The sequence below is a fragment of the Oncorhynchus masou genome, unplaced genomic scaffold, assembly GCF_036934945.1.
Source record: "Oncorhynchus masou masou isolate Uvic2021 unplaced genomic scaffold, UVic_Omas_1.1 unplaced_scaffold_9479, whole genome shotgun sequence".
NCBI classification, from domain to species: Eukaryota; Metazoa; Chordata; class Actinopteri; order Salmoniformes; family Salmonidae; genus Oncorhynchus; species Oncorhynchus masou.
In genome coordinates, this window is record NW_027015974.1 from 1 (window position 1) to 10,665 (window position 10,665).

The 10,665-nt window shown below is 43.7% G+C and overlaps 1 pseudogene; it reads left to right on the forward strand.

Moving 5' to 3' along the window:
* The first annotated feature begins 483 nt into the window (after nt 1-483).
* Nucleotides 484-3,892, forward strand: LOC135538368 (vomeronasal type-2 receptor 1-like; annotated as a pseudogene).
* The last annotated feature ends 6,773 nt before the right edge of the window (nt 3,893-10,665 follow it).

A 10,665-nucleotide genomic window follows, 5' to 3' on the forward strand; every position in this document is an offset into this window, starting at 1 on the left:
CAGTATGACTTTCTCTTTCTGTATCTCTTTCTGTCTCTCTCTGTCTGCTTCTCTTCTCTCTCTTTTCCTCTATTTCTCCATCAGTTTGCTTGTACCATAAACAAGTTAACAGTTTGCTTGTACATAAACAAGTTAATACAGTTTGCTTGTACCATAAGCAAGTTAATACAGTTTGATTGTACCATAAACAAGTTAATACAGTTTGCTTGTACCATAAACAAGTTAATACAGTTTGCTTGTACCATAAACAAGTTAACAGTTTGCTTGTACCATAAACAAGTTAACAGTTTGCTTGTACCATAAACAAGTTAATACAGTTTGCTTGTACCATAAACAAGTTATACAGTTTGCTTGTACATAAACAAGTTAATACAGTTTGCTTGTACCATAAACAAGTTAACAGTTTGCTTGTACCATAAACAAGTTAATACAGTTTGCTTGTACCATAAACAGGTTAATAAAGTGTTGGAATCTCCTGTGCAGGTGAGTTCTCCAGGGGACATCCAGTGTATTGTGGAGTCATTGTAATGTGCTCCTCTGAAGTGGACCTGCGCCCTGTGATCCAGGAGCTGGTCCAACACAATGTCACCAACCGCACCTGGATCACCAGCGAGGCCTGGGTCACCTCCACACTCAACCAGCCTGGGGTGAGGGGTCAACTCGGGGTTAGGGTTCAACCTGGGGTCACAGGTACCATAGAATTAGTCAGCAGAGTGACCGTTTTATATTCAAAGCAGTGTTCCCTGATTTGTTGGGTGTTGATAGTCTGATGATGTGGGGTTTTCTGTGTCTCGGTGAGTTCAGTGCTGGGTGGTACTCTGGGATTCGGCCTCCAGTGTCACCTGCTAAACACAACCCCTACGATGATACGCTCACTGAGGAATTCTGGGAAAGGGCCTTCAACTCCACACTGGACTATGGCCAGGCTCTGAGGCTGGCGAAAGAAATGGCCAGGCAACAAGCAACATTAGGGACAACACAACCCTTTCCAGGGCAGTCAGAGGGAACCTGAGGGGCTGTATTGGGGCAGACGTCCCTGGAGAATCTTTATGATACCTACTCTGATGTGACCCAGCTCCACCTCACATACAGGTAGATATGGTGATACCTACTCTGACCTGACCTAGCTACACCTCACATACAGGTAGATATGGTGATACCTACTCTGACGTGACCCAGCTACACCTCACATACAGGTAGATATGAGGATACCTACTCTGATGTGACCCAGCTACACCTCACATACAGGTAGATATGAGGATACCTGCTCTGATGTGACCCAGCTACACCTCACATACAGGTAGATATGAGTGATACCTACTCTGACGTGACCCTGCTACACCTCACATACAGGTAGATATGGTGATACCTACTCTGACGTGACCCAGCTACACCTCACATACAGGTAGATATGGTGATACCTACTCTGACGTGACCCAGCTACACCTCACATACAGGTAGATATGAGTGATACCTACTCTGACGTGACCCTGCTACACCTCACATACAGGTAGATATGGTGATACCTACTCTGACGTGACCCAGCTACACCTCACATACAGGTAGATATGGTGATACCTACTCTGACGTGACCCAGCTACACCTCACATACAGGTAGATATGGTGATACCTACTCTGACGTGACCCAGCTACACCTCACATACAGGTAGATATGGTGATACCTACTCTGAGCGTGACCCAGCTACACCTCACATACAGGTAGATATGGTGATACCTACTCTGACGTGACCCAGCTACACCTCACATACAGGTAGATATGGTGATACCTACTCTGACGTGACCCTGCTACACCTCACATACAGGTAGATATGGTGATACCTACTCTGATGTGACCCAGCTACACCTCACATACAGGTAGATATGGTGATACCTACTCTGACGCTTGACCCAGCTACACCTCACATACAGGTAGATATGGTGATACCTACTCTGGCGTGACCCAGCTAACTACCTCACATACAGGTAGATATGGTGATACCTACTCTGACGTGACCCAGCTACACCTCACATACAGGTAGATATGGTGATACCTACTCTGACGTGACCCAGCTACACCTCACATTACAGGTAGATATGGTGATACCTACTCTGACGTGACCCAGCTACACCTCACATACAGGTAGATATGAGTGATACCTACTCTGAGCGTGACCCAGCTACACCTCACATACAGGTAGATATGGTGATACCTACTCTGAGCGTGACCCAGCTACACCTCACATACAGGTAGATATGGTGATACCTACTCTGACGTGACCCAGCTACACCTCACATACAGGTAGATATGGTGATACCTACTACTAGCGTGACCCAGCTACACCTCACATACAGGTAGATATGGTGATACCTACTCTGACGTGACCCAGCTACACCTCACATACAGGTAGATATGGTGATACCTACTCTGAGCGTGACCCTGCTACACCTCACATACAGGTAGATATGGTGATACCTACTCTGACGTGACCCTGCTACACCTCACATACAGGTAGATATGGTGATACCTACTCTGCAGCGTGACCCAGCTACACCTCACATACAGGTAGATATGGTGATACCTACTCTGACGTGACCCAGCTACACCTCACATACAGGTAGATATGGTGATACCTACTCTGGCGTGACCCAGCTACACCTCACATACAGGTAGATACTGGTGATACCTACTCTGGCGATGACCCAGCTACACCTCACATACAGGTAGATATGGTGATACCTACTCTGACGTGACCCAGCTACACCTCACATACAGGTAGATATGGTGATACCTACTCTGACGTGACCCAGCTACACCTCACATACAGGTAGATATGGTGATACCTACTCTGACGTGACCCAGCTACACCTCACATACAGGTAGATATGGTGATACCTACTCTGACGCTGACCCAGCTACAACTCACATACAGGTAGATATTGTGATACCTACTCTGACGTGACCCTGCTACACCTCACATACAGGTAGATATGGTGATACCTACTCTGACGTGACCCAGCTACACCTCACATACAGGTAGATATGGTGATACCTACTCTGACGTGACCCTGCTACACCTCACATACAGGTAGATATGGTGATACCTACTCTGACGTGACCCAGCTACACCTCACATACAGGTAGATATGAGTGATACCTACTCTGACGTGACCCTGCTACACCTCACATACAGGTAGATATGGTGATACCTACTCTGACCGTGACCCTGCTACACCTCACATACAGGTAGATATGGTGATACCTACTCTGATGTGACCCAGCTACACCTCACATACAGGTAGATATGAGGATACCTACTCTGATGTGACCCTGCTACACCTCACATACAGGTAGATATGGTGATACCTACTCTGATGTGACCCTGCTACACCTCACATACAGGTAGATATGGTGATACCTACTCTGACATGACCCAACTACACCTCACATACAGGTAGATATGGCGATTCTGATATTATGCATTGCAGTGTGTAAAAGGCTTTGTCCACTGTGTCCCATGCCATGCATAACATGGAGATCTCTGAGCCTTGCCAGGGGCCCTTCAACAACAGCTGTGCTGATGTCACCAGCATTGAGCCCTGACAGGTGTGCCTGTGTATGTGTGTGTGTGTGTGTTCATCGCAGTTGTAACTGCTGAATGTTTTAATATTGTCCATCTTCTCCTTTCTTCTCTAGTTGATGTACTACCTGAGGAACGTGTAGTTTGACGTCTCCCACACCAAAGAACCTTTATTCTTCCAGAACGGCTACTATGACATCATTAACTTGCAAGTGAATGGTGACGGTAAGATCTCCTGCTTGACGATTGGCCAGTTCAACGGCACAGCAGCCCCAGAGGCCATGATGACCATCAACAAGGCATCCATAGTGTGAGGTACTGAGGATACAGACAGGGATGTGTGTACCCTGTCTGTCTGACAATCTCCCTCTCTCCCTGTCTGTCTGACAGTCTCCCTCTCTCCCTGTCTGTCTGACAGTCTCCCTCTCTCCCTGTCTGTCTGACAGTCTCCTCTCTCCCTGTCTGTCTGACAGTCTCCTCGCTCCCTGTCTGTCTGACAGTCTCCCTCGCTCCCTGTCTGTCTGACAGTCTCCCCTCGCTCCCTGTCTGTCTGACAGTCTCCCTCGCTCCCTGTCTGTCTGACAGTCTCCTCGCTCCCTGTCTGTCTGACAGTCTCCCTCGCTCCCTGTCTGTCTGACAGTCTCCCTCGCTCCCTGTCTGTCTGACAGTCTCCCTCCCTGTCTGTCTGACAGTCTCCCTCCCTGTCTGTCTGACAGTCTCCTCCCTGTCTGTCTGACAGTCTCCCTCCCTCCTCCCTCCCTCCCTCCCCGTCTGTCTGACAGTCTCCCTCCCTCCCTCCCTCCCCGTCTGTCTGACAGTCTCCCTCCCTCCCTCCCTCCCCTGTCTGTCTGACAGTCTCCCTCCCTCCCCTCCCTCCCCGTCTGTCTGACAGTCTCCCTCCCTCCCTGTCTGTCTGACAGTCTCCCTTCCTCCCTGTCTGTCTGACAGTCTCCCTTCCTCCCTCCACCCCTCCCTGTCTGTCTGACAGTCTCCCTCCCTGTCTGTCTGACAGTCTCCTCCCTGTCCTGTCTGACAGTCTCCCTCCCCTGTCTGTCTGACAGTCTCCCTCCCTGTCTGTCTGACAGTCTCCCTCCCTCCACTCCCTGTCTGTCTGACAGTCTCCCTCCCTCCCTCCCTCTCTCCCTGTCTGTGTCAGTCTCCCTCCCTCCCTCCCTCCCTGTCTGACAGTCTCCCTCCCTGTCTGTCTGTCAGTCTCCCCCTCCCTCTGTCTGACAGTCTCCTCCCTGTCTTACAGTCTGTCTCCCTCCCTCCGTGTCTGTCTGTCTGACAGTCTCCCTCCTCCCTGTCTGTCTGTCTGACAGTCTCCTCCCTCCCTGTCTGTCTGTCTGACAGTCTCCCTCCCTCCTCCCTGTGTCTGTAGCCCTGTGTAGGCTACAGGTGGCAATCAGGCGGCAATCAGGTGGCAATCAATGATTTTCTGCACACAGGATGACTTATGGGACACTATGTTGAAGCCACCATGCCTCCATCTTGTCACTCCCCCACCAAAATATTGCATTTATATTAATGTCGACATTAGTTTTAGCCATGTTTATTATATTACAGACACCTTAATGCGTACTTTTAAATGTATATTATGTGTAAAACAAAATGAAGTATACTTTTGAGAGGAATGTTACTGTCCCCTTTAAAACAAAAAATACTTAAATACATGCAATTGTCCTTGAAACACTGTAGAATTCCATGTATTCCTATGGAGGACTGCTCCTACTGGGGAGAGCCAATAGAGTACCACAGTATGAGTCATAATACCCATAAAACCTAGCGGTCAGAGAGATTTACACAGTTATCAAAACGTCACGCCAGGGTAAGTCTACACAAAACACAGCCCTTATTTTAAGTGTTTATAAAATCCACCATGGGGAAAATTCTATGGAGGAAAAACGATTGGAACCATTTCCCTGCTAGGTTTTATGGGTATTATAAATCATACTCTGGGGCTCTATATGGCCAACCATGACTTCAGTCTCTCAATGGCCAATACATAGCATCAGCAATCATACCCACTAGGAAGTAGGGTGCTACAGCACCCCCTGTAAAATCAGAATGAAAAAAATTATATATATATCTTCTTCTGAAAGTTCAGACCTCTTGACATTTTGTTACGTTAGCCTTATTCTAAAATAGATTACATTCATTTGATTTTTTTGTTACACAATGACGAAGCAAAAACAGTTTTCGACATTGTTGCAAATGTATTTAAAATAAAACACAAAGACCTTTATATACATAAGTATTCACTCTTTGCTATGAGACTCAAATTGAGCTCAGGTGCATCCTGTTTCTATTTAACATCCTTGAAATGTTTCTACAACTTGGAGTCCACCTGTGGTAAATTCAATTGATTGGACATGGTTTTGGAAAGGCACACACCTGTCAATATGATGAAAGACAACTAAAATGTGCAGTTTTGTCACACAACACCAAGTTTTGAGGGAGCGTGCAATTGGCATGCTTACTGGAGGAATGTCCACCGGAGAATTGAATGTTCATTACTCTACCATAAGCCGCCTCCAACATTGTTTTGTAGAATTTGGCAGTACTTCCAACTGGCCTCAACCGCAGACCACGTGTAACTATGCCAGCCTATGACCAACCATGACTGCAACCCTGCCCAGTCATGTGAAATCCATAGATTAGGGCCGAAATAATTTATTTCAATTGACTGATTTCCTTAAATGAATGGTAACTCAGTAAAAATGTAAGGTTCATATTTTTCTTCAGTGTATAAAAAAAAGGGCAAAAGTAGTGCACTGGACCTTTACTAGTTCTGTATTAACAGGCCTTTACTAGTCCTGTATTAACAGACCTACTAGTCCTGTATTACTAGTCCTGTATTAGCAGACCTACTAGTCCTGTATTACTAGTCCTGTATTAGCAGACCTTTACTAGTCCTGTATTAGCAGACCTTTACTAGTCCTGTATTAGCAGACCTTTACTAGTCCTGTATTAGCAGACCTTTACTAGTCCTGTATTACTAGTCCTGTATTAACAGACCTTTACTAGTCCTGTATTACTAGTCCTGTATTAGCAGACCTTTACTAGTCCTGTATTACTAGTCCTGTATTAGCAGACCTTTACTAGTCCTGTATTAGCAGACCTTTACTAGTCCTGTATTAACAGACCTTTACTTGTCCTGTATTAACAGACCTTTACTTGTCCTGTATTAACAGACCTTTACTAGTCCTGTATTAGCAGACCTTTACTAGTCCTGTATTACTAGTCCTGTATTAACAGACCTTTACTAGTCCTGTATTACTAGTCCTGTATTAGCAGACCTTTACTAGTCCTGTATTACTAGTCCTGTATTAACAGACCTTTACTAGTCCTGTATTACTAGTCCTGTATTACTAGTCCTGTATTAACAGACCTTTACTTGTCCTGTATTAACAGACCTTTACTAGTCCTGTATTAACAGACCTTTACTAGTCCTGTATTAGCAGACCTTTACTAGTCCTGTATTACTAGTCCTGTATTAACAGACCTTTACTAGTCCTGTATTACTAGTCCTGTATTAACAGACCTTTACTAGTCCTGTATTACTAGTCCTGTTTTAACAGTCATATACCAATCTTGTATTACTAGTCCTGTATTACTAGTCCTGTATTGCTAGTCCTGTATTAACAGACATTTACTAGTCCTGTATTACTAGTCCTGTATTAACATACCTGTACTAGTCCTGTATTAGCAGACCTTACTAGTCCTGTATTAACAGACCTTTACTAGTCCTGTATTACTAGTCCTGTATTACTAGTCCTGTATTACTAGTCCTGTATTACTGGTCCTGTATTACTAGTCCTGTATTACTAGTCCTGTATTACTAGTCCTGTATTACTAGTCCTGTATTACTAGTCCTGTATTAACAGACCTGTATTACTAGTCCTGTATTAACAGACCTTTACTAGTCCTGTATTAACAGACCTTTACTAGTCCTGTATTAACAGACCTTTACTAGTCCTGTATTAACAGACCTTTACTAGTCCTGTATTAACAGACCTTTACTAGTCCTGTATTAACAGACCTTTACTAGTCCTGTATTAACAGACCTTTACTAGTCCTGTATTAACAGACCTTTACTAGTCCTGTATTACTAGTCCTGTATTAGCAGACCAATATAGCAGTGTGTTGTGCGGGCAACAAAATAAATCTGAGGGACATTCTGCCCATAGACTTGCCAAGAGGGTGGAGCTCCTCGAGGTTGTTCGTGTCTTGCATGTCTTCTCAAAACATGTGGAACCAGAACTTAATTGAGCAGTTAGACTTTAGTCCTGGGTTAGTGCAAGTGAACAGCAAACCTGTTTTTTTTATCTTGTATGTACTGACGTGTAACAGAGACATGTTTTTTTAATTTTATCTAAATTGTGAAGTCTTATGGAATCTCTCTCATGTGTCGGACCCCAGTAAGACTAGCTGTCATTGGCTAATGGAGGATCCTAATAAATCACGACTCGTCCCAGTTTTTCCATCTCGGCTACACTTTGAGCCAATCATATTTTAAAAGGGGCAATCCGTCACCACATCCATTTTACTTCTGCACCCATTGATTCTTGAAGAATGACTTATGGTCTTAGTACAACTATCATAGCAGAACCCAAAATATAACAACGTAAAACACTTAACACCAACAGTTAAAACTATAATTTATATATATCATGATCCACCATACCGTCCGTATGAATAAGGGGTTCCTGTCGCCAGCCACATCCCTCAGCTTTTTACCAAATCAGGTGTGGAGGACACGGTTTCTACTGCTGATTGCAACTAATGGCCTCTGAACAATGTATTATAACTCAGGGCCAGAGGACTAATGGGAAAACAGAGGTCATAATCTAGAGAAAATGTAATGATTGTTATAGCACAGTAAAATAAAAATGCAATGCATTTTGTCTACTTTGCAATATTTTTTTTTACTTCAAGCTAAACTGTAAACTAGGTGTTAAGGACTTACTATGATGACTACTGAATTCACGATCATGTTTGGTACAGAGTTTTAGTAATAATTTTCTGCAATAGCAAACATCAATGCAGGTTGTGTAAGATTTTGTTGTAGGGCAGAACAACCAATTAGTTCCTAACAGGTCAACAAGCAAAGTTTAATCTGAGAATCCTGGAAATAAACATTGAGTTACAAGTTGTAAAAAAAAAAAAGTTTAATCAATCGTTGTTACAATAGTCAGAGACAAATGTGACACTTAAGATAGAACTGGTCTCCTGATTTGAAGTAAAGCAAATGTAGCAAGCTAGCAGAAACATGCTAAACAAGTTCAAGTGAGCCAAGAAATGTAGCAAGCTAGCAGAAACATGCTAAACAAGTTCAAGTGAGCCAAGAAATGTAGCAAGCTAGCAGAAACATGCTAAACAAGTTCAAGTGAGCCAAGAAATGTAGCAAGCTAGCAGAAACATGCTAAACAAGTTCAAGTGAGCCAAGAAATGTAGCAAGCTAGCAGAAACATGCTAAACAAGTTCAAGTGAGCCAAGAAATGTAGCAAGCTAGCAGAAACATGCTAAACAAGTTCAAGTGAGCCAAGAAATGTAGCAAGCTAGCAGAAACATGCTAAACAAGTTCAAGTGAGCCAAGCATTTAGCAACCTCCACATACACATTTAGAATTAATAAAAATAGAGCTAGCTGTCAAACACATTATTTAACATTTGCGTCATAGAAATGTCAGGTTGAATAGCTATATGAACTTACAGGGACGGACAGTTTAGCTAAGCTAAATCATAAAACACAGGGACAGTTTGCTTCAAATCAGGAGAAAAGTTACATCTTAGAAACACATTTATCTGACAAACAATGACCACCACATGACAACTTTTAACCCAATTCTATTTCAAGAGTGTCAATTCAAACCTCTGCCATGTTTTAAAGAAGAAGTCATAAACTGCACCCATAGACTTTTTAAACACAGGTTGGTTCTGTCACAAACCAGGTTCTACCGTTAGAATCAAAAGGTAACTAGACTATCAATCTACACCCATTTAAGACCGTTGACATATGGGGAAGATTAGGATTGGCGTGATGGAGGTTAGAGTTGAAGTTAATGCATTAAGGCAAATAGGAACGTTAGGGTAACAAGGATACAGTGTTGGGAAGTAGTGGAATGCAACTAATACCTTAAATGTCAGTGATTTTTAGTTGAACTGGCATCATAGTCAAGGAACTGTTTCCCCAGTAGTTGATTACTTTGACATGTAGCCAACTACTAGGACACCTTTCAACAAAAACAGTGAAACGGCCCAATCAGACCTGCCCAATTCTCACATTAAACATATTTAGTAGATTCAAGTAGACTAAAGTAGACATTAGCATGTCACCCTGAAATAATCTGTGCTCACAATTTATGATTTATGACACTTCAGATTTACCCCCCCCCCCCCACACAGTAGTTTGGATGTAGAGAACTACTTTTTCAAAGTGCCTAAATCAGTTTAACTTCTTCCAGTGTGAAGTAATTGGTAATCTTGGTAAAATATTTGCCAACACCGCAAGGATGTGGTGGTCTGGAAGGGAAACACGAAAAGGAAACATTAGGAACATTTAAAAAAAAGTTGCAGACATGAAAGTAGTGCCAGGTGAGTAACTACAACTTAAGGAGAGCAAAGCATAAAAAGGGGCCAACTGAGGACATGGGTAGCATATGTTCTGGCTACAGGGTAGCATATGCTCTGGCTACAGGGTAGCATATGTTCTGGCTACAAGGTAGCATATGCTCTGGCTACAAGGTAGCATATGCTCTGGCTACAAGGTAGCATATGCTCTGGCTACAAGGTAGCATATGCTCTGGCTACAGGGTAGCATATGCTCTGGCTACAGGGTAGCATATGCTCTGGCTACAAGGTAGCATATGCTCTGGCTACAGGGTAGCATATGTTCTGGCTACAGGGTAGCATATGCTCTGGCTACAAGGTAGCATATGCTCTGGCTACAGGGTAGCATATGCTCTGGCTACAGGGCAGCATATGCTCTGGCCACAGGGCAGCATATGCTATGGCTACAGGGCAGCATATGCTATGGCTACAGGGCAGCATATGCTATGGCTACAGGGCAGCATATGCTATGGCTA